We start from the raw sequence: 25,510 nt of genomic DNA, 5'->3' as shown, positions 1-25,510 counted from the left end.
AATCCCTCATTCTTTTGATCACTGTCTTCCTGGTATTGTTAAGGTACAGAACATATTCACATTCTAAAGTCTTGATCTCTTCAGATGCTACTGAAGGCACATTATTCTGTTAACTCGTATTAGCAATCTAGGCTGACTTTATTCCAGACACACTGAAGGCAAATAATTGCAAACCTGTATATGAACCACTGCTTGGTCGAACTCACTTAACTCATAATTTGGTAACTGATGAGACAGATATGAATTCTGAGATTGTTTAAAACTAGGAAGAACAGCATCCTAGGCCAGACAGTAAGTAACCTAGAGAAAGCCATATGGTCAACAGATTTGCATTTGTGTTTACTTTGTTTAAAGGCAGTTTTATCTGAAACAAAACTAGTGTTACAGACTTTGGGGAAACTGGAAAAAAAGTTGTTTTATTTTATATATATGGAGGAAATGAATGCTGGTTGTTTGAAAAATTGCTGATTTTGAACCCAACCATGCCTCTTAATTTTATTAAAATACTTGTCACTGAAATAAAGTATGCTTTCCAAGTTCAACTGCTTCAGTTCTATTTCCTTAGACTTAGGTTTGAGATTTGTATTGACTAGGTCAGAAGCTTAGATTATTTAGCTCCTTGTGCTGCTTTCCTCTAAAGTAGAACTTTATAGCAGAGGTGCAAATTGAAAGTGATAGTAAGTCTTGATCTTGAGATTAGAAAATCCATTGAGATATCCTTTTGTTGAATTGGTGACTTCAACAGAAGAGTTGGTGTTTTAGCTTTTTAAAAAAACCTTGAAAAATAAGCATTGATATAGTTTCACTAGGCATATAACTTTTTTTTAAACATAACAACATACAAGCACAAATATTCTTACCATAGGCATGTAACTTTGATATTCACCTAGCATATATTAACCTATCACATATTTACCTATCCTATACTGTTATAGCTAGAAGGGAATTTAGAGAGCACTAATCTAACGCTTCATCTTACGTATGAAGAAGCAGGCCATGTACAAATATGACCCATGAGTTTTTTAAAAGGAAAGAATGAGAAGCATAAGTCAAGATAGTGGTTCTCTCTAGGGATAATATTAATAGTATTGTGTTTGATAAATTCAGTGGCTGTTTTTCCACTGTTTATTATGTTTCATCTATATGTACTAAATACTATATAATTTTAAAACATTTAAGAATTGCTAAAATAGTTGTGAGTGCTTACTGTAGGCAAGCCACTATTCTAAGCATGTTACATATTTTAACAGGCGGTGGAGGTATAGAGAATAGGTCCTGAAAATTTTATCTTTGCTGAGGATACATAGCTTGTTAATGGTCAGCTGTGACCATAACCTGTGATTTCTGTTTTCTAATGTACTGTACTTGGCTTCTCTACCATTTGCTCCCTAAATGTTGATTCTGCATTCAACCTTTCATTCTCCAGTCTGTGAGTTACCTCCTGAACTCATTTCTATGTCCACTCGCTTAGCCTAAATCAGCACTGTGAAATCCCTTGACCCCCTTGTTTTTCTCTCTCCACCAATTCCGAAGTCAAATGAATCTCACTCTTTTATTCTATTTCTTCTAGTTGATTGAGTGTGGTTATAGAAAATCACATAAATAGGTCAACTGTCTTCACCACAAATGTATGATTTCTGAATTCAAATAGACACTCATTCCTGTTTGACTTCTGCAGATTTACCTGGTGACTGTTGCAACCTTTTTATTATTCTCAGTTTTGCAGTTCCTACTTTCCACCCCCACTTTCAGCAGATAACTTTACTATCTTGAGATAGCTTTTTTGAGAAAATACTGGTCATCAAACTTAACTTCCTCTCCTTATCATCCCTAGACTTTATTATTTTCCTTTATCTCAAGGATATACTTTCTCTTCAAAGCTAACCTTATTCTTAAACTTTGTATTAAATCCCTGTGTTTGTTATCTTCTGCTGTGTAACAAATTACCCCAAAATATAATGGATTAAAACAATAATGAACATTTCTTATGCTCAAAATTTCTGTGGATAAGAAATTCACAAGTAGCTTAACTTAGTGATCATGGCTCAGGATCTTTCACGTGGTTGCAGTCAAGATGTCAGCCAGGACTACAGTTTTGTGAAGACTTGATTGAGAATGGAGGATTTGCATGGCTCACTTGACATGCCTGGCGAGTCAGTGCTGGGTTTTGGTAGAAGGCCTCAGCTCCTCCCCTCATGAGCCTCTCTGCTGCCTGTTTGAGCATCCTCAACACATGTCAACTTCCCCCAGAGTGGGCAGTTTAAGAAGGAGTAAAATAGAATATGCGAATTCTTTTATGATCTAACTGGACGTCATAATCCATCATTTCCTCCATATCCTATTAGTTATATTGGTAAGCCCTATTCATTGTGGGAGGGGACTTGAATATCAAAAAGCAAAAATCATTGAGGACCATCTTGGAAGCTGGTTACCACACTCAGCATCTCTTAGCCTCCAATATCTTCCATAAATTATTCCCTGACTTTAATTCCATTCTATTTCCTCAACTCTTTAAGCTAAAAAAATGCTAAAGTTACATTCATTCTTAAAAAATATGTGTATATATATATATATATATATATATACACATATATATATATGCTGTCCCCTGTGTTGGTCAGGGTTCAGTGCAGAAAAAAACATCCCTTCAAGCTAGTTTAAGTAGAAAAGACTTGTTTTAGGGCATTAAGTGAGTCATAGGATTATCAGAAAAACTGAAGAAACAGACTCTAGACTAGACTTCCAGAAATGACTCCCAAGGACTGTTCAGGTAGCTGCCACATCTACTGTAGTTAGGAAGCTCATTACAGCTTACAGTTTAAGAAGCACACCACCTCTGCCACTGTGAGCATTCCCAGATGGATACCCTGCACCCTTTCCTATCCCTTGCTGGCCTCAGAATCCAAGCAATACACTAGTGCCTCTGATTGGCAGAAATTAAATCACAACCGAACCCTATCTGTAACCAAGAAATTAGGATTTAAGGGATGATTTTGATTCTGAATCATTATAAAAATACTCCTTTTTGCTTTCTGGTATACTGGAGTAGACAGGAAAATACCTGAAATCTCTAGATTGTAATCAAGCTGCCTTGATCTCTGATAATAATTGTATAGTCCTTATCTTCTGCCCCTGTGATTGTAAAAACCTTGTGACTAACCTTCATTTGTACCCAGTTATCCAGTCTTTCAACTTTAGAGTCTTGTAATCACTAAAGATAACCCCTAATGTTTATTAATGAAGGGTCTTGGGTCAACCCAGAACTAACCCACCCCACGTCCAAAGTTATCTTGATAACCGAGACTGTTTTATGGACCCATCTGACATGCGCAGTAGCTTAGACTTTAACCTACAAGTCACCTATACCCCATTCCTCCATTTTCTTACATATATTCTGTGACTGAGCATATAATAAATCTCAGCATGTTCAAGAATTAGATCACTTCTAATTACATCATCTGGGGCCACTACACTCATTATCCTAAACCCTGCCCATCTTTTTCTCTAATGAAACTATCAGAATTACTCTAGTTCGGAGAGACAGATTTTGGGCCAATAGGCCATCTGCTCTCCTACTGCATGCTTACTAATAAGCTTTCTTTCTCTTTGAAACCCCAGTGTCTCAGGAATAGGTTATTGAGTGCCTCAGACAAAAGAATCCCCAGCCTTTGTCCAGTAACAAACCTTAAGGGAATGTGGAAAATGTAGTCTATCTCTTTAACTTCTGCACACTTTTTTTTTGTTTTGGCATGGGTTCTGCACATTTTAGAAGAATGTACATATTGAACAAGCCACTAAATCCTCCATCCTCCCTTCTCAAGCTATTGCTTGTTTCCTTCTTCCTTTCAGTGCCAGACTTCATAAAAGAATTGCCTATATTTGATCTACAGTTTCCCCCTCACTCCTTAATCCAGTATAATCTGCCCACTCAACTCTTTTCTCACTGATGCCTCCAAGGGCCCCCCCTAACTTGCAAGACTAGTGTTCTATTTTATTTCTACTTCCTGGGGCATTCAAAGAGTAGCAGGTTATTTATTGTGATGCTTGTAGTAGAAAACATGTTAATATTATACAAAAAAGAATCATTTGAGGCCACTTTCCCCTAAAGGACCTTGAATTTGGGAGCTTAAAACTTAGAGCTTCAGTTATCACCTGAACTACTATTCCTCAGTATGACTGATCTAAGTTAATGAAGTTGCTGTTCACCCAGTCTATCCGGAATTCCCTCGCATCCAATTGGTTGCCAAATCCTGGAATTCTCATACTAGAGAGGACTTCTGAAGGCAGCCAGTTCTTTTCCTCTCTACTCCTACTACTTTATTTCAGATCATCACCCCTACACTCCTGCCTGTGGTATTGCAGCAACTTCCTACCTAGGCTTAAAGGGAAAAAAAGTAAACATTTTTTATTGTAAAATATAACTTATATACAGAAAAGTGATAAATTTCAAAGTTCAGTTTAACCGGTAGTTATAGAGCCCGTTAAAGTATAAAATGGGTTACAGGTCCACAATTTTAGGTCTTACCTTCTGGCAGTTCTAATACACTAGAAACTAAAAAAAAAAATACCTATATAATGATTCAGTAGTCATAATCATTTGTTAAACCCTAACTTCTCTGTTACAGCTCCTCCCTCTCAACTGATCATTCTCTCAGTCTTCGGGGATATTTGGGCAATGACCATTCTAACTTCTGCATGTTGAAAGGGATGTTGACCTTATGTAGTAGGGGGATGCACCTGGTTGATGTTCTAGGAGAGACTGGTACCTCTAAGTTTCAGGGCTTACCTGGTATAGGAACAATCTGGAGATTTTAAGTTTCTGAAAAATAAATGTGAATAAGTAAAATTTTTATAGAGTCTTAGATAGAGCCCAGGGTTTTCTTTAGGGTTTTGAGAAATAGTGTTGTTTGGAGCTTGGCACACTGTGACAATTTGTAATACCTGGCAGAAGCTTGCGTAAGAGTTACCTCCTGAATGACTTCTCAACTCTATTTGAAATCTCTTAGCCATTGAAACCTTATTCTGTTATCTTCCTTATGGTCAAGAAGACATTCTCAATTCCATAGTGTCAGGGCCAGGCTCAACCCTGGGAGTCATGTCCCATACTGCCAGGGAGACTTACATCCCTGAAAGTCATGTCCTACCTAAGGGAGAAGGTGATGAGTTTATTTGTAGATTTTGGCTTAGAGAGTGAGACCACATCTGAACAACAAAAGAGGTTCTCTGGGGGTGACTTATAGGCATGTTTATAAGTAGGCTTAACTTTACCATTACAGAAATAAGTTTCATAAGGGCCAGCCTCAAGCTCAAGGGCTTGACTTATTAAATTGAGAATCTTCAATGCTTGACAGAATATCAGGAATTTCCCAGGTGGGGAAGTTAGTAGTTCCATATTTTTTCTCCAGTCCCTCAAGGAACTTTGTAAATACTTTTCTTTTTATTATCTGCCCAAAATATTCTGGAATGCATCATGGTATTACATTAATCTATGCCAAATCCAGATCTCATTCCCTATTCTAGGCTCCATGTCCTCATTCTTAATTTTAGGCAATTTTCATTGCTCCAGAGAGAAAAATAGCCGATATACACAGCCATACAAAAAAGAAAACTAAAACACCCCATATCCCTTATCACTCCCCACCCCTCAATTATTTACCCCTAGAATTGGTGTGGTACTAATAAGGTATTGCTGTTAAAGTCCATACTATGCGATAGGTCATTTTTTCCCTATAGCACTTGTACTGGTTTGAAAGGATGTATGTCCCCTAGAAAAGCCATGTTTTAATCAAAATCCCATTTCATAAATGTAGAATAATCCTTATTCAATACTGTATGTTTGAAACTGTAATCAGATCATCTCCCTGGATGATGTGATTTAGTCAAGAGTGGTTGTTAAACTGGATTAGGTGGCGATATGTCTCCACCCATTTGGGTGGGTCTTGGTAAGTTTCTAAAGTCCTATAAAAGAGGAAACATTTTGGAAAGAGAGAGATTCAGGGAGAGCAGAGAATGCTGTAGCACCACGAAGCAGAGTCCACCAGCCTTTGGAGATGAAGAAGGAAAACACCTCCCAGGGAGCTTCATGAAACAGGAAGCCAGGAGAGGAAGCTAGCAGATGATGCCATGTTTGCCATCTGCCCTTCCAGATGAGAGAGGAACCCTGACTGTGACCGCCGTGTGCCTTCTCACTTGAGAGAGAGAGAGATCCTGAACTTCATTGGTCTTTATAAACCAGGTATCTTTCCCTGGATGCCTTTGATGGGATATTTCTGCTTTAATTAGGATATTTTCTCAGCCTCAGAACTGTAAACTAGCAACTTATTATTCCCCTTTTTAAAAGCCATTCTGTTTCTGATATATTGCATTCCAGCAGCTAGCAAACTAGAACAGCACTCTTATTATTAACTTTTTGTACAAGTGTCATATTTTTATTTTATTTTATTGATAAAATGATATACAAGCACATACATTCTTAACATACAAACATTCCATACATAGTGTACAGTGGCTCACAATATCATCACATAGTTGTATATTCATCACCATGATCACTTTTTAGAATATTCGCATCACTACAGAAAAAGAAATAAAAAGAAAAAAGGAAAAACTCATATACCATACCCCTTACCCCTCCCTCTCATTGACCACTAGTATTTCCATCTACCCAATATATTTTTTCTTATTTTAACATTTGTTCCCCCTATTATTTATTTATTTTTTATCTAAGGTGTCAAATATTTGCAGTAGTTCATGCAAGAACTTATTTATGTTTATATTATTAATCAGTGAGATATGTGAATTTCGACAAGGCCTTTCAATCATATTCACCTTCAATAGGCACTATTGTTTATAATCCCAGTAACCATCACCTCTATCTATTGCCAAACATTTAAGATCAACCTCATAACAAATCTGTACATATTAGGTAACCACTCCCCCTTCTCTAGCTTCTATCTCTAGGTTCCCTATATTCTACGTTTTAAGACTCTGAGTTTACATTTTCTAGGTGGTTCATATAAGTGAAATTATAAAGTATCTATCCTTTTGTGTCTGGCTTATTTCATTCACCATTAGGTCTTCAGGTTTCACCCATGTCGCATAATTCAGGACCTCATTCCTTCTTACTGCTGCATAATATTCCATCATCTGTATATACCACATTTTGTTTATCCACCCTTCTGTTGATGGATACTTGGATTGTTTCCATCTTTTGGCAATTGTGAATAATGCTGCTATGAACATCGGTATGCAAATGTCTGTCTTCTTCCCTGCTTTCAGATCTTCTGAGTGTATACTGAGTAGCAAAATTTCCGGGTCATAGGGCAGCTCAATATTTAGTTTTCTGAGGAATTGCCAAACTGTCTTCTATAGCAGCTGTACCATTTTACATACCCACCAGCCGTGAATAAGTGTTCCATTTTCTCCACATACTCTCCGTTTGTGGTTTCCTGATTGTTTATAACAGCCATTCTTAGAAGTGTGAGATGATCGCTCATTGTGGCTTTGATTTGCATTTCCCTAATGTCTAGTGAAGATGAACTTCTTTTCATGTACCTTTTAACCAGTTGTATTTCCTCTTCAGAAAAATGTCTGTTCATAGATTTTGCCCATTTTATAATTGGATTGTTTGTCCTTTTGTTGTTGAGTTGTATGATTTCTTTATATAATTGGATATCAAACCCTTATCAGATACATGGTTTCCAGATATTTTCCCCCATTGAGTTGGCTGCCTCCTCCTTTTTGACAAAGTCCTTTGAAGCACAGAAGTGTTCAGTCTTGAGGAGTTCACATTTGTCTATTTTTTCTTTTTTTGCTTGTGCTTTGAGGGTAAGAGCTAGGAAGCTACCTCCTATTACTAGGTCTTGAAGATGTTTTTCTATATTCTAGGAATTTTATGGTACTGGCTTTTATATTTAGGTCTCTTCATACTTTTTAACAGCACTTGTTGATTTGTGTTGTTTAGAACAGGAAATAGATGCTACTGTAGGTATTTTATGCAGAAAGAGGGGTTTTACAGGGAATTGGGTATTTATAAAATCATTTGAAGTGGGTGCAAGAGTAGTTCAGTGGTAGAATTCTCACCTGCTATGCCAGAGACCCGGGTTCAATTCCTGGCCCATGCACTTCCCAAAACAAAAATTCAACGAATAGTGCTGCATTAATGGGATACTTACATGGGAAAATAATGAAATGTGACCCCCGCCATATAACATATATGTAAATAAATAAATTTTTTAAATCATTTGAATAGCTGGAGGAGCAGGCTATTGGCATGCCTTCTAGAAATGACTCCTAGAACACTACCAAACTAACCTACCAGGGGAGCTCTAGCCTCTGATCATCACTGGAATATTGAGTTTAAGGACAGAGCTCCATAGCTACAATCCAGAGATCAGGAAACTCCAACAAACAACTCCAAAGCATACATAGTATCAGATTTTTTTACAGAACTACTGATCAACATAAATGTCCAAATGCATTGTCAGCCAAGGAAGCAAAAAGGACAGTGGATAATCAGTATTTGGAGCATTGAGTTTGCGCTAGGGTTTGTTGGGGTTCCTGAATATTTGCTTTTATATAAATAGGACTGAGGTCAATTTTTGCTTGTTTGTTTTTTAAGGAAACCAGTTACTGTCAAAGTTTATAGGAATAAATACCCTTGTCAACACCTCACCCCCCAGAAATCAACTGTTGCTGTAGTACTTAAATACTGAGCAAGCAGGTAAAAACTACCTGAGAAAAAATAGTTAAAAAAGCAATTATGAGAGAGGTAACATTGAACTAGGAATCAGTTTAGGCTTCAGTTATCTTGAGTAATCTTAAATCTATGACCAGCCCTTTGAGCTTGGAAATGTCCATTAAACTTTCTGTGCCTTAATCTTCTCTTCTGTTAAGTGAGGGGACTGTATTAGATGACCTCCAGGGTTCAGTTCAACCCTGAAATTTTGGGTTTTTGCTTTTGTTCTTTGTTTTTTTTAGTTATTCATTTGAAATAAGTATTTCTAAAGTAAAGAAGATTACACACTCAAAAATAATAATAAAAAGAGTATACAACTATTTCTAGGGCTTTCTTTACCTTTCTTTTGATCATTCTATAAAATTCTCCTGTCAACCTTAAGATATTCTCTGAGGCCAATCCAGATACAGTAAGAGAAGCAGCGGGAGAAGAAAGTAACCTAGAAAGTAAACCTTTTTTTTTTTTTCTTTTTGCCCTCCCCACAAAGAATCAAATACAGTTTTTTCAAAACACACAGAGCAGTTTAGAAGTTCCCTAGTTTTCCGGTTTGGGATTATGATTAATCTGTCCCCAAAAGTTAGAGGAGGAGAAATCCTTTAAAGTACTGACTCTAGGAGCCTAAAGGGTTCATCACAACCTCAAAATCCCAGGCTTGTTATAAAAAGTGCATTGAAAGCATCCTCTAGGCTATGTTAATAGGTCTAAGATTAAATGAAGGCTTCAGCTAGGTCCCTGCAAACTTCTTTGGGCTATTTGAGGTCCTTGCTATGTTTTTCAGCCTAATTTTTTTCCTTCAAGGTTTGTCCTTCTTTCTCTTCTCTAATGTAAACTGCTTTTCAGAAAACCATTTCCAGACAAATCTTCAGATGTTAGCCTAGGGTCAGTTTGCCAGTCTAGTGGATTTTTTGTTGTGATTTCCCTCAAAATAGGAGACACCCAGCAGCAACTGGTGCTATCTTCAGAGAATGCTGTGGTATTCCAGGAGCCGTGTGCAACCCTTTATTTCTCCCCTGCTAACACGCTTTCTATTTTGCTTCAAAGCTTGTTTACCAACTCCAGCTTAGTCCCTCAACTCTCCTCCCCTAACCCCACCCTCTGCATTGTGTATTTCAAAAGGTGGAAAGAAGTAACAGCTTCTTTTAGCCATCTGCAGTGAATGCTGCAGAATCACCAGGGCCAGTACTTCAAATTATACAGCCTTCCCTAAATCTTAGCGCAGAGATGTTTCTTATTTAGAAAAACAAAAAGCCATGTAATATATACGACAGCCTCTTTTCTAAGGACCTCTGGCAAGCAGGGAGGACCCAGGGCTGCCTCTCCTTGCTGCAGAAAAAAATGAGGTAAAAGTGAACGAGCAGGGTTTAGTTGTAACCTAAGGGTATCCAAACCCCAGTGTTATATCTATTTCTACATGAAGCAGAATTGCGTGGGGATGTACCTGTAAGGATTTGTTATTATTCCATCTCTATCCTCAAGCCATTTATAGTCACAGGCATTATTTCTCAAAGCATAGTCTATCAACTACATCAGAATTATTTTGAATGCTTATTTAAAATGCAGATTCCTGGACTTCAGTCCAATTTCCTGAATCAGAATATCTGGAAACAGCATACAGCAATCTTATTTTTGACAAATATCTCATATAATTCTTATGCACCATAAAGTTTCTGAAACGACATATTACTTTGAGTAAAGACTTTTTAGGATTTGCAAGGAAGATAGACTGAGTTTTAAGGACCCAGGTCTTTAAAAAATTCAAACATTAATCACAAGATAAAGAGTATACCATAGTTATGGTTAAGAACATGGGGATAATAAAGGTATATTACCTACCTCATAGCATTGTTTAAAGATACAAATAGGAAAAATGCAGTAAAGTTTGTAAAAGCGTTAACAGTAAACACTCAATACATTATAGCTATTATGAATAAACTGAGGATAATACAGAGATGACATGAAGTATATGTAGCACAAGATTATCCCCATACACTGTTTAATTCCTTTTTTTAACATTTTTTAATATGAAATATAACATACACAAAATAGCAATAAATTTCAAAGAATATTTTAACAAGTCATTATAGACTAGCTTTCAAAGTTTGGTAGGGGTTACAGTTCCATAATTTCAGGTTTTTTGCTTTAGCTGCTCCAAGTTAAGCCCTTCTTGATTCCTAACTTTTAAATAAAAAATTTGGAATATATTTGAAGCGTGTCCTTAAAATAACAGAAATTACTATTTTTTTACTTAAACTGGATAGATCCCAAAAGCTGGAGAAGGAAAATAGATTTCTGGATTGATGTAATTTGTTTTCCTAACTCGGTAACCTCTATGGACTGATGTTATTGAATGGCTTAGTAACTTTTGAGGGGACTAATCAATGCTGTCCCCGTTTCACCAGTAAGGAATTTATTTAAGAGCTGACTCTGCTTAAAAATGGCCTTCAGTTTGAAGATAGAGTCTGGGGACTTTGAGGAATAGCTAGCCATGGTCTCTACTGGAGTACTGGAGTTGTTTTTGCTAATGGGCATGGGAAGAGGAGAACTGCAGGTGGGTATGAAAAGAATAGATGGGGATGCCCCTAATCTCTCCCACATCTGGATCAGGTAGGGGAAAGAGAGACAAATATAAGCAATTCTTTAATCTAGGATTTCCTTCTCCTTCCACTAAGTATAACAGGGATCCTGTGATCAGTGCCCAAATATAATCCCACCTGCCTGCTGCTTTCAGTTTGGGGTCATCATGATCTTAACTGGTGTGAGGAAGGGCATAGATTTCAATCACCCTACACCTAGGGCAACTGAAGCAAGAAGGTGAGGCATTGCAACCAGCCTCACAATTTTTTTGATGATGAAAGGACAGCATTTCAATTGTACCATGGTTTCCTTAGTGCCCAGTCTTCATGAAATGACAGTGTGCTCCCAAGGCAGAGGTGGGTGTTGGGTTGCACTGTAGCCTCAACAGATTCTAAGACAGAAAGATTTATCCTTGGAATACAAAATGGGTTGTGGGTTACATTTTGAGTTTCTATGCCACTTCTAAAGGGAAAGCTGAGAGAGGGTTGTCGATCTCCTTTGTGTCCAGCAGGTGGAGATACAGTCTAAGGCTGCCTAAGCGTGCAGTGGATATTATAGGGCACTAGGCAGCTTCCAGAGTCTTCTGAAGACTGTGGGAGAAAGTAAGCAGGGTGTCTCTGCTGCTTCCCAGTCCCCAGTCACACACCCCTACCCACTTCTTCTCCCTCCTTTTCTTGTAAATTTTGGCCTGAGAGTGAAGTATCTTCCAGCCTCTGGTACTAGCCAGGGAGAGACGAAAGAGAGAACTCTATGTTGGGGAAAGGATGGGAGAAAGGAGATCACAGAAACATCTAGAGGATTTTTCTGAAGTCCAGGTCCTGTGCTGTTTAGCACAGATTCTAGGTTGTTGGTGAAGTGTCTTTAATAATGCGAGTGTGGAAATGCCAGTACCTTAAATTCACAGAGGGACTACCTCCTAAAAACTCCATACATATACATATCTAAAAGTGACACAAACCAAAAACAGCAGACCAGGAAAGATGCAGCATAAGTATCCAGCCAGCTGTCTGGCATCCATGAGCAGCAGGCATCCAGCTAATGCATGGGTGGGCACCCTGCCTGGCAGTCGGCCTGGGGCCATGACCACCAGTTGGGTATAGTCATCCTACCACGTGGAGGGCCTCCCAGGGCATTGTGCCCATCAGCTTCCCCTGCCACAAATTGAATGCAACCCAGAGTTTCTGAGAGTTCTCTTGCCTATGGAGAAATAGACTCAGTTCTTCTTGGAGAGCAGCAGAAGAAAGGGAGGCAGGAAAAGAGGGTAATGTTCTACTTAAAAACAGGGAGACTCCCCTGAAGAGTGGGATAAAAAAGAAAGGTTATGGTGGAGATATACAGAGAAGGTAGGGTTAAACAAACGAATATGATTGCTGAATCATTAAATTGGTATTTCTTTTAGTCTCCAGTATCTTAGAGCAGTTAGAAGTAAAAACCTGATATTGTGGAATTGTAGCCCATACCAAACTCTGAAATCTGATCTACACTTAATTGTTGTGCTGTGCTTTGAATTTTATTGCTTTTTTGTATATATGTTATTTTTCACACAAAAAAATATCAATTGTGTTGATAAAATATTTATTCCTTCTAGCCTCCTGTGTTCTGGAGCAGCTAAATGGAAAAGTCTGAGATGTTGGTATGGTAGCCAAAAATAAAATCTGGGATCTGTCCTGTATCTACTTGTTGAAGAGTGCTTTGAAAATTATTGCTTTTTTCTTTCCTTGCTTTGTACATATGTTACATTATACAATAAAGAAAAATTGAAAAAAAAACAGAACAAAACAGGGAAACTCTTCTTCTGAAGCTTATGTACATAGCAGGGAAGCTTAGCCTACCTATAAGTATGCCTAAGAGTCACCTCCAGAGATCTCTTTTGTTGCTCAGATGTGGCCTTCTCTTGCTAAGCCCAACTTTGCAAGTGAAACCATTGCCCTCCCCACTATGTGGGACATGATATCCAGGGATGAAAGTCTCCCTGGCGGCATGGGAGATGACCCCCAGGGATGAGCCTGGCCCTGGCACTGTGGGATCAATAATGCCATCCTGACCAAAAGGGGGAAAAGAAGTGTAACAAACAAGTTATCAGTGGCTGAGAGAATTCAAATAAAGTCAAGAGGCTACACTGCAGGTCACTCTTACATATGCTTCAGTCAGACATTGCTACCTATCATAATTTGCTGACCCCAACCAAAACCATTCTTGCCAATCCTAAAGAATACTAGGACATTATATAAGATTCTACAAAGTTCCATGCACTAGGGTAACTCTCCAAAACCTACAACCTCCAGATGGGTCCCTGGACCAGATAAGTCCTGAAATGCAGAGGGCCAGCCCTTCCAGAACATCAACTAGTTCCATCCTATCCCATATTATCGACAGCCCCTTCCAACATAAAAAAGTTAGAATGGACATAGCCCAAATACCCCTAAAGAGTGGGAGAAAGATAAAAGGTGATGGTGGAGTTATACAGACAAGGTTGGGTTTAACAAATTAGTATAAATGCTGATCATTATACTGATATTTCTTTTAGCCTCCAATCCCTTAGAGCAGCTAGAAATAAAAACCTAAAATTGTGGAATTGCAACACATACCAAACTCTGAAATCTGTTCTACAACTAATTGTTGTGATGTTCTTTGTGATTTATTACTTTTATGTATATATGTTATTTAAAGAGAAGGAGGAGTTTAACAGGGATGATAGGATTTAACAAACGAATGTGACTGGTGAATCATTATATGGATATTTCTTTTGGTCTCCAGTGTCTTGGAGCAGCTAGAAGAAAAAATGAAAAATCGTGGAACTGTAACCCATACCAAACTTTAAAATCTGTTCTATGACTACTTGTTAAAATATACTTGCAAATGTATTGCTTTTTTGTTATATTTATATGTTATATTTCACAATTTAAAAAAAAAAGTTGTTTAAAAGAAAAACAGGGAGGGTGGGCCACGGTGGCTCAGCAGGCAGAGTTCTCACCTGCCATGCCGGAGATCTGGGTTCGATTTCCGGTCCCTGCCCATGCCAAAAAAAAAAAAAAAAACAGGGAGGCTCTTTACCCTTCCACTGGAAAAGAAAAGCCTTGGGAGTCAGCAGGATAAAGCTGAATATATGATGTGAGTAAATGTGGCATGGTAGAAAACATAACTTGGGAGTAAAGAGACCTGGATTCTCTTATACACTAACTAGCTATGTTTCCTCGGGCAAATTATTTCTTTTCTCTGGGCCCCAGATCCTTGACTATAAACTGAAGATATTTCAAAAACATCTCAGATCTGCTATTTGATTCTGAGAAATGATTGATTTTCCCTTATTGAGGGTGGACTTCAACAGTCTCACACCCCAGAATCCCATGTAACTCCAGGTGTAAGCTATGTAAAAGCTAAGGGTGGCATGTTCCAGAAGAGTGGGAGGAGTGAAAGTTCTGGGTTCCCAATGACCGTACCCCTGCTATCTCCATTCCAACCACTGTACCTGTCAGTATCCAACCTGTGGGCAGGCACCCACCACAGAGGGCTTGAAGGCCAGAGTTCTAGACCTCCCACTTTTCTGTGTGCTGGGAAGGCCGGAGCCTCAAGTCAGCCATGTAACTAATAAAATCTTAAGTTCCTGTTTCAAAAAGAAACAATGTTCATCTGGGTAACATCTATTATATTGATACTGAGTTGGGTCTAATGCCATCTGTCTCTAATCTCTGCTCCAGTGTTCCCCAGAGCTGCCTTACCTCACTCAAGTCCTATCCTGGCCATTCAGGATCACAGTGGACTGATTCTCTTAGTTCTGGCTGCTTCTGCTGTGTTTACTTGGTCCCTGCAAAAGGACCTGTGCAGAGTTTATCCTGTGAAGAGTTTATCCTGCATCCCTCTACTTCCCCTCCAGGCATTGTTTTACTTCCTTTGTCCAGGTGAATTTCCAAGAGATATTGGAAACCACCAGCCTCTTCCCATTTGCCAGTGCTTCCCTACATTCATAAGCCTAAACTCTACTTTGGGTTTGAGAACAGAAAATTTTGGAGAATAGCAGTATGATAAATAACAGTATTTATCTGAGACCTGAGTTCTACATTCTTATCTTCCCCTCTTCCTTGGGGAGCCTTATATACACTTAGGAAACAAAAATGGTCAAAGAGTCAGATTTATTAATATATTTCACCTCATTCAATTGTATTATACAGAACTTTAAGGAAAAGGTCATTTCACCTCGCATCTTCCACCAAATATTTCAGTATGCTCTAAACTCCAAGTCAGGGCAAGTGGGGGTTGGAAAGAGGAATGGAAGCAGTAACTTGTAGTCAAATAAATATAGACATGAATCCGCCTTTCAAGAGTTCATGGTCTATATTAGTTATCTATGATGCATAATAAATTACTCCAAAACGTTGTGACTCAACCATAAACACTGGTCTTTCTCACAGTTACTATGGGTCAGGGGCAGCTTAGCTAGCGGATTCTGACTCATTGTCTCTCATGAGGTCACAGTCAAGATGTTGCCTGAGACTGCAGTTATCTGAAAACTTGCCTAGAGTTGGAGGATCTGCCTCCAAGGTGGCTCGCTCACATGCTGGCAAGTTGGTACTAACTTTGGTAGAAGTCCTCAATTCCTCTCCATGTGGGCCTCTCCACAGGACTCCTTGAGTGTCCTCACAACATGGTGGCTGGCTTCCCTTAGAACAAGTAATCCAAGGTAGAGAGTAAGGTGGAAACTACAGTGTTTTCTACGACTTGACTTTAGACATTGTATCACTTCCACATTATTCTGTTGGTCTTACAGACCATCCGCAGTTCTGTGTAGGAAGGGAGTACAGCAAGGACATTAATACCAGGAAATGAGGATCACTGGGGCCACTTTGGAGGGCATCACATAGTCCATTTGGGATTTCAAAGTTACAAATTTTGAATAATTGTAACAAGAATAAGATATTTATAAATATGCAAAAACTTTGGATATGCTCATGATAGAAGTAAATATCACAGTTTTTCACAGAATGTCATTAAATAGACTCCAGTAGACTATTTTCACTGAAATTTGTTTCAATTTTACTTTTTCACTTTTCGAAAACATTCTTCAGCATGTGCTAAAGGATTTCATGAATTGCATGGTGATCTTAATCTTTATTCAAAAGATTCTAGGCTATGCTGCTATAATAAAGAGAGCCACAAATAGAATGGATCAAATAAGATAGAACAGTCCAGAGGTAGATGGGGAGATGATCCTTGGCTGGTGGGGAAAGCTTGCATGTCTGGGTCCAAGATGACTGCTCAGCTTGTCACCATATCCTATAGCAAGGAAGAAAGAGGAAATAGAAGATAACCAGCTTCCTTTGTAAGGACAGGACCCAGAATTACACAATTGCTTCATTCATCCCATTGACTAGAACTTGGTTATATACCCCACCCCACCCCACCCCACCTCCCCCTCCACCGCAAGAGAGGCTGGAAAGTGTAGTATCTAGCTGGCAGACATGTGCCTTAATAAATTTCAGCATGTGAGTGGTGGGGTAGAGTGAGCCTATTACTAAAAGGAAGGGGAGGAGACTGGATTCTGGGAGATGGTGATCTCTGCCCTTCCTACAGAATGCTTCACCAGGGACAGATCAGGTAACCAAGATGGACTACATCTCTGGATCTATTTCAGTATAATTGGATGCATGTTAAAAGTATGATACCAAGAAATACTATCTTGACTACCTTGTAAAAAAGCAAAAATTATTTGTCATGCAGTTTTAAGAATTAGTTCCCTAATATTGCTGGATTATGTACACCATTGTTTTTCCAAAAGACAGAAAGACCCAATTTATTAAAATAATATATTCTGATTCAGGCAATGTGCTAGGCAATGGAAAAACAGAAATAAACCAGTTCCTTACCTCTTAGAACTTAGAATAGTGGAAGATGATTAACCAAAGAGTTACAACAGAGTGGGGAACGTGCTATGACTGGTAAAATCTGAAGTAGTTGGGGGAGTGTGTTAAGGTAAGACTTCCTGGAGAAACCAATGTCTGTACTGAGAACTGACCCAAAAAATACATTATATTACCTTCAGAAAGCACATCAGACTATGAATAGATGTCAGATTCATCAGACAGACTGAGGCTTTAATATTTGCAGCCAAACACTATGAAAGATAATTGTACATATAGTATATTAGTTTAATTCTCCCAACAAACTTATGAGAAAAGTGCTATCTCCATTTACAGATGAGCATGCTGAGACCTACCGAGGTTAAGCAACCTTCCAAGTAAGTGAAGGAGGCAGCATTCAAACCCAGATCTTCTTTCCAGTGTCACAGACATCTTTCCTGTGCAAACTAAAAGTACATGACCAAAAAGCAAATATTAGCATTTAAAATTCTTTGGAATATATTTTCATAAATTATTTATGGTTGTTTCTATCATATGTACACTTAAACGTATTCAATCTCTAAATTACACAAGGACTTTATAAATATCCTGTATAATTAAGTGCTAGACTGTATAGACCAGACTGTGAGTGCAAGACTTCAGAAGAGTGGGATATTGCTGAGAGCTAGAATGAGCTGGGGAAGCTTGTGTAGGATCTGTGTGGGCCTTGATGGACCAGTGCATTCCCAGATCACAGGAGCTCCAGGGTCACAGAAGCAAAGCTGAAGATAAACCGGTACATTACTGAGGCAATACTAAGACACTGGCCAGAGGAGAGGGTACACTGGAAAGAAGCTTTCTGGTTCTCCCAGGTACAGGACAGGACAGGGGTGGGGGTGGGGGGCAGGGGGGGGCGGGGGGGGGGAACCTGAGTGTCAGTTTATTCCCAGTTAAGTAAGTGGTCTTGGCACTCCCAAGATCTCCCTTCTCCAGTATGATCCTAATTGTCACAGTGCTTATGAAGAGGTATATATTGTTTTCCTAATGCTGGACTGTGGGTTATACCAACTGACACGGGCATTCACTGCTACGTTAAAGCTTCCAGTCTAAAGGGGATGCAAGCAGGTAATTCAGAGATCAGAATAGTGTCAACTTCACACAAAATGAAAGCACCATAGTACTCTTTCGATGTCAAGGGCTTATAGCAAATACCACGAAGTCCACAACAAACTCATTTACATGGAGGGCTGGGTGGGGTGGTCCCAGGCTGAATGAGGTTACCTATACCCCTGAATCCCTGTGGTCAACTCAGAACAGTCTTCTGAGGAAAGGGTGTCTTTCCTCCAGAGAAACCCTGCTTCTCTTCTCCCTCCCCTCAAATGAGCCTGGAGTAGGAAACTAACAAAAGGAAAAGGTAGGAGGTGCTGTTAGGGCCAGACAGACCCAGCAGCCAGGACCTGAGTCAGGGAAAAGACCATTGTCTGAGTTGCTTTCTCAACTTCCTGCCCTGAAACAGCTACCCCACCCATTCAGTCTCCTGCCTCCTGCTCTACCACTGTGGTCTGAAGGCACTGCATACCAAGAGGACAGGAGACCACCGAGTTTCCTCTAAATGAAAATGAAACATCATCCAGGCCCGTCCCCGGTGGGGGAGGACAAAATAGATGGCACAGCTTAAGCCTTTGAGATCACTAGAGGGGAGACTGTTTCCAAGTCATAATGGGAATCCAGGATCCTCTTATCTCTCAACCTACACTCCCTTCTTCTAGTGCAACTCCCTGGAAGATCTAGGTTTTTCTGGCGGAAGGGAGCAACAGCTGGATGGGGGAGGAGTTGGGGTGTGTCTGTAGAAGTGTCTGTGTCTCTAGGCACATCCCAGTGGTTTTGTGTAGGAGAGGAGAATTCAGCTGATTGGGTGTGGCTGTGGGTGTGTCCCGAGTGGGATGAGAGATCCACAGACCAGTCCTATTGAGATCCCTGGGCTCCCTGCTCTACCTGCCCTGACCCTACTGAGACTAGATCCTCATTCCAGCTGATTTCCATTCCCAACCTTCTGCTTCCAGCTCCTTGGCCCCTCCCCCAGCTCCACAGTCACTCCTCTGGCAGGCTAGCTGGTTTTTTGGCTGGGAACTGAACTCAAAGCGGAAACGGGCAGTTGGGAGGTGTGATTTATGTCTCTGACTTCACCCCAGGCTGGAGCTCAAATATGGACCCTCCCCCAAGTGCCCATTTGGCAAATTTTCTCCTCCCCCTCAAAAATCCAGGCTCTTCTGACTGGAACTACCCCATAACCATCACACGCCCTCCTCTCTACCACCACTACCACTCACCTCCACCTCCTGCTGACCACAGTGATGAAAGAATGCATTAATTATACAATCACACAGGAGGCAAGATTCTCCTATCAGCCCCAAACAATGGGGAAGTCCCTCCATTTATCTGATTTCCTTCCCTCCTGCTGTTGGGCCAGTAGTCAGTGGAAACAAAGGGCAGCTAATTCAGAGTTCCGCATGTGACCTCTGAAGGTACCTTGCAGATTTAAAGTAATCCCCAATCCCATGATTGTTCCTAAAACCTTGGAAGCATTCTCACAGATATCAGAGTGCTATTTGCTTATTCCTAGTCAGTAGCACATGAAGATGGGTGCATATCTTCATCTCCCAATTTGTCTAGGACTGGAAAGCACAGTCATCCCTGCACCCACAAGCTATGCCAATCCTGAAGCCTAGATCCAGAAAAGATCTCACTTCATTACCAGTTAGAAGATCCTACTAGAAATCTAATTTCTCCTTTTCCTGCTTTTTAAAATTTGTCATCAAATAGCCTTGCTAAACTCAGATGGTTGGTGGAAAGATTAAATATTAAAACAGACTTGAAAGATATAAAGTGCTGCCTCATGGGATTATTTTGAGATTAAATGGAGTAATGTTTGTAAAATGCTTAGCTGTGTGCCTGGTACTTGATAACTATTAGCTACTTTTCACCCATAATACCTCAGAATTGTGGAGGGGCCTGTGTGTTTGCCTTTCCCAGACTCCTCAAGCTCATGCTCAATGTATTACAGCATCTTTAGGTTTTAATTTCTAAAGGTATACATTGAATGAATGAATGAGCCATTCTTCATTCTCTTTTCTGAGACCTAGCCTCTCCTGGCCTGGCTTCCGTCCCATCACCCCTGCAGAGCCTTTTCCCCAGAGCCCTGAGCTCATCCTGGTTACCAACTGTTTGTTTATTCCTGGCCCCCACACAAGGACTCCAGCCCCCACCCTGGATTTCCCCACCAGAGCTCCTATGTAGCAATCTGGATGTGTTAGAATGAGAGAACTTCAGGGATCATCTAGTCCAATTTCTTTGGCTTTGGAAAGACAAAATTGAGAGCCGGAGAAGGGCAGGGTCTTGCTCAAGTATAAAGCTCCAGTGAAGTGGCTGGGTGTATCCCAGGGGGCCCCCTGTCTGCTGTCATGGCTAACAGAACTACCAACCCGCCTTACCATTTCAAAGGGTAGAATAAATCACTAATTCACTATTTTTAGTGATTTATTTTAGAGCCCAAGCAAAGGCTGGAGAAGGAACGCTCAAAGAGATCCCTACACACACATCTTGTTGGCTTCTTCCTGATTCTCCCAGCTCTTCCCTAACTTTTATTTCCACCTCTTTTCACATCCCTTACCTCCTCCCTCCAGTCACACTTATTTGGTTTCTGTGCTAACTTGCATATATTTGCACACAACTCAAAAAAATGTTTGTCAAAGAAAAAAAATGAATGAATTAATTAATTAACGACTATTTTGGGAGTGTTTAGTCTGAATCCATTCAAATACCCAAAGGGTCACACTGGGGCACATTTGCCAGGCAGCTCTGTGAGCATCAGCAATCAGCACCCAAAGCCCCCTGGACATTCCTTTTGCCTCAGCCAGTAAGGCTCAAGCATTACAAAAGCAAGCCAAGTACCATGGTCTCCCCTAAAGTGAAACCAGATTTGTTGGGTTTGAATCACAGCTTTCCCACTTGCCATTTACCTTGAGCAAATTAATTGACCTCTCTGTGCCTCAGTTTCCTCATCTTACTGGATAGGTCAATAGTACCTCCCTCATAGGGTTACAGAGCTAATTAACATGAGTTGAAATATGTAAAACTCTTAAAATACATAATATATGCCATAAAGCATTAACTTATTATAAGAGAGACAATAACTCCAAGAAACTGTACCTCCACCCCCCAGCCCTATGCATACCTGGGCTGTGGCCTGATTACCTTCTCTTCCTGGGATCCCACTACCCTCCTCCAAATCTGCCCATATGGCTCCCGTGCAGTCTTTCCCTTCCCAACCCTCTAGCTTCCCCTGGGGCCCTGACCTGGCTGTGGGGGAGGGACAGAGGAAGGGAGGGAAAATGTGGCCATTTTAGGGCAAAGGAACTGTTAGAGGGGAGAGAGGGTGGGGGGACCAGGGGGGATCAGGGGGGAGCAGGGGAGTCAACCCAGAGTTGGGAGGCTCCTTATTGGGAAAAGCCCCTGTCTGATTCTGGGAGACAGAGGCCAGGCCTGGGCACTTAGCCAAGACCAAGGAGCAGGCCCCGGGATTTAGCCCTGGCCCAGAAGTCAGCACTGGTGAGGGGACTAGATGTTCAGGACACATAGAAGGATCTTTTGGATCCTTCTCCAGAAGTCACAACACATAGTACCTACTCCAACCCTACCCCTCCCAACCAAACCTCCATGCTAGAACCAAGAGGACAACCTCCCTTTGTGTATATATGTGCTAGAGGGAGGGGGGATTCTTGCTTCTGGGCTAAAATAAGATCAAACCACTATTCCAAAAGTGACTATCTCGAGGACATTGCCCATCACCCACAACCACAACGACCTCCCCATAACCAATGCTGTGAGCGCCTCCTATGGGAATTCAGCCAGTTCTGAGGAGACAACTGCCGGGGGGGCGGGGGGGGGGGGCAGGGTGCAAGGGTGAGTAACGGTTCCCTTGGGGATTGGGGTGCCCATGACTAATCAATGGGAGAGTGAAAGAGGAAACTTACATTCCTTGACTTGTAGGGCAGTGGATGGAGGTGGGAGGTGGGGCAGGGGCATACTAAGGCAAGGACAGCCAAGTAGGGACAAAGAGAAGGAGGTTAGGCTGGAGTGGGGGTGGGCTGTCTCTCCAGTACTGATCTCTCCACACCCCAGGCTGGAGGGGAAGCAGCCTCCAGGTAACTAAATACCTGGGTCCTTGCTTTGTTCAGAGTGCTTCCTGTCCTCTGGTAAATGAGTTCCCTCCCTTAAGTGGTTCAAGTCAGGGCTACTGACATTGAATGGGTTGAGGGAGGGGCGCACTTAGCATCTCATTTGCGTACTTCAGCCAATATCACACTCTTCTAGGGGTCCCCATGCCCAGAAAACCTAGCTTGGAAAAAAAAACACTCCGCCAAGCCAAGAGCCAGACTAAGGGCAAGAGAGTGGAAATGAGCTGGGAGCCAAGGTGCTTTGGGGAGGAAGGAAGCCAGTGTGCCGCCACAAAGGAGTCAGGAAAGAGAGGGAACAAACAGCCAAGTGCTCTCTGCCCACCCCCTTCCCTGCCTCCCCACAGAACAACCTCCCATCACCCCCTCCAGCCCATGCCAGCATCTCAGAGCCTAGGGGAGAGGGAGGAAAGGTGCGTAGACACCCTCACTGAGCATCCCCTACTGCCTGCAGCTCAGCAGCCTCCATGGCAGGGGGCCAGGCTCTTCTTTCAGAGCAGGCTCGGCAGCTACTGCTGGAGAATTGCCCCCTCCCTAGCCCAGCCTGGGAGCGTCTTTGCCCCAATTCCCTTTCTGGGGAGGAAAGAGACCCCACTGCCCCTCTCCATTCTGAGGCCTGCATCCTCTGGTCCTCCAGTTGTCTATGGTTGAAAGAAAAGGTTGGGGAATGGGTGAGGTGGTGAGGAGAGATGGGGGAGTTGTAAGAACTGGCCAGGCCTGATCCCACAACTGCCGTCTCACCTCCCACTGCACTGGGAAAAGGGCAGGGGTGACAGCACCCTCACACCCACACACCCAGCTTCAGCCTATTGACCACTCATGACACAGATACCCCAATCCATGCATATACACTGACACAAGTGTGTTTGGGTGTTTGGATCTACCACACACACATACACATAGACAGGTTTCACCTCACATAAACATTCCCATCACACCACCTTGTGTTGGCTGGGTTGGGAAAAGATCTGTCCTTGCTCCAACTTCATGGGACTTTCCCAGACGTAGCACAGCAGAAGGTGAGGAGGACATACCTGAATGATCTCCATCCCTAAACCCGCTTGTCAGGAAATTCAGTCAGCTCTGCCTGGGTTTCTGGGCCCCGGCCCCCTCCCAGAGGTGATCACATGGAAAATGTCCAGCTGTGGTCGCTGGGAGAGATGAGCTCAGCCAGTCTGAGTGGGGTTGGGGGCCTGGACTCAGCGTCAGACTTTCCACCTCGGACTTTAACCCTCCTTCCACCCCCCAAATACCACCCCAGGGATTCAGGAGCAGAAAAGGGGCCAAAGAGACTTCTGATGCAAGTGTCTCAGCTTGGACCGGTTTGGAAGGGGGGATGGACTGAATCAGAGTCAAAAGCCCTTCTAGTCTATTTCATCCCTGCTCATCCACTTCAGGGAAAGAAACAGAGTAAAGACCTGAGAGACTTGGGCCACGAGAGGGGAGGAAGTTGACTTCAGAAATGTGTGCCCTTAGGGTAAGGTAACAGATTGTTTAAACCCAAGTTTTGAAATTAAGGACAAAGAAAGCTGGCACCTAAATGGGAATGGGGTGGTTGGGGACTAGGTGTTCTGCTTCCTGCCCACTCCAAACTGCTTCTTTGGGGCCATTGGGAAGTTCCTGACCCAGCAGGATGAAAAGATTAGTTCGTCCATCCAGTCTCCAAATTTCTATCTGTTTTCCACTCTGTGGCTTGGCATTCCTGCCCTCCACTCTCCCCATATTCCTCTCCTAGCCCTCCTCCCTACCTTTTCTTCCCTTCCCCTCCTTTGTTTCTCCTTCCCTCTCTCCTGCCATTTTTCCATCTTCCTGCTTTCTCCATCTTCTTCTCTTTCAATCACCATCCATGACTCTCCCTCCCAAACTGCCTCCTCTCTGAGGTTTACCTCTTTGCTCTAATTTCTGCCTCCATGCTAGCCCAATTCCCCCTTCTTTTCCTCTTTAGTCTCCTAAGCATGGTCCACTGAGCTTTATTCAAAGTAACCACTCAAAAATGTGTACTGAATCAGATCAACAGCACTATGTGCAAGAACAGTTGAAGGCACTTTACAGCAGACTGAGATCTTTATTGGTTAAAGGCTTGGAACCATGGAAGTTTTAAAGCTGAAAAGTAACAACATCAGTGATGTGGTTTAGGAAGATTAGTTTGCCTGTCTCTCCTTCTCCAACAATTTCTTTGTCTGACATCTTCCCCATCTTCTCAGGCTTCCACCTGACCACAACTTCTCCCTCTCTGCCTTCCACAAATCTCCTTCCTTCAGTTTTCCTTCCCTATACCCCCTACCCTGTTCTCCCTCCTTTTGCTGCCCCCCTCCCCCATCTCCTAGAATATTTGTAAACAATTGGGGTTGAGATCTCTTCCCTACCAGCCATGGAATTGTGGCCAGCCATGGTGAGAGGGTTTGGCCTGAAGTTAGGATGGATCTCAAGAAGGTGAAAGTTTAGAGGCCCATCTCACTTGTCCCACTCCTTGTCACCCAGTTCTCCAACTGAATCCCAAACACCTCTTTTTCACAGGCCAATCTCGATGACATACTTCTTTATCCTGTAAACCCAGAGGCTCCAACCCTATATTCTGTCATCTGGGGCATTCTAGCCAAGCCTAGACCAGAGACTGGAGCAGGGTTGAAAGAGATCTAAGCCAAAGGATCAGGGAGCTTCTCCCCTTAGTCCATCCCCTAGGGTTTTGAAGTCCAATCAAAGGTTGAGGCCAGAGGTAGGGAGGGGTGGGAGCTTATAAGGCGTAGTCATTCCACCTTTGCTGCAGGTGAGGCAGGAAACCCAATATATTTTTGTACCTTAGACCTAGAAATGATCCACTTGTAAATTGTATGCACTACGACTCCCGTTTTCTTATATTAGCTCAACTCAGCCAAAAATTTGGAGTCCAGGGGTTGAAAGAATCTTCTAGGACACAGTTCCCCCTCAAACTGTGGCTCTGAAAGGAAAGGCAGGGACTCTGCTACTTAGGAGTGCTCCATACCACTGCGCTCCTGAGTTTTAGCCCCAGAGACTTTCCATTTTACTATGAGGGACTGGCTGCTGGAGATCCCTGGATCCCTTGTCCGGATTACCATATAACCCATTCATCCTCTAGTTCATGTTCAATCTCCCTGAAGGGAAGGGCAAGG

The 25,510-nt window shown here is 41.8% G+C and overlaps 1 protein-coding gene and 1 long non-coding RNA gene across 3 annotated transcripts in view; one reads left to right on the top strand and one right to left on the bottom strand.

The window, feature by feature from the left end:
- The window catches only part of GTSF1 (gametocyte specific factor 1), a 38,395-nt gene extending 25,203 nt beyond the window's left edge, over positions 1-13,192 (top strand). The window contains exon 12 of one of the 2 annotated variants that reach the window (XR_013155679.1): positions 12,900-13,192. The gene's annotated coding sequence lies outside the window, so the exon portion shown is untranslated. The remainder of the gene's footprint in view (positions 1-12,899) is intronic. The other variant, XM_077110927.1, reaches the window with a different exon arrangement.
- Positions 13,193-15,432: 2,240 nt separating this feature from the next.
- On the bottom strand, positions 15,433-21,465 carry LOC143689991 (uncharacterized). Its single transcript, XR_013178982.1, has 4 exons — positions 21,380-21,465; positions 17,523-17,612; positions 17,343-17,420; positions 15,433-16,582 (listed from the first exon to the last, which is right to left on the bottom strand). It is a non-coding gene; the product is annotated as an uncharacterized LOC143689991 (long non-coding RNA).
- Positions 21,466-25,510: the final 4,045 nt, after the last annotated feature.

This window comes from Tamandua tetradactyla, chromosome 7, assembly GCF_023851605.1.
Source record: "Tamandua tetradactyla isolate mTamTet1 chromosome 7, mTamTet1.pri, whole genome shotgun sequence".
NCBI lineage: Eukaryota > Metazoa > Chordata > Mammalia > Pilosa > Myrmecophagidae > Tamandua > Tamandua tetradactyla.
This window is presented reverse-complemented; position numbering and strand designations above follow the sequence as displayed.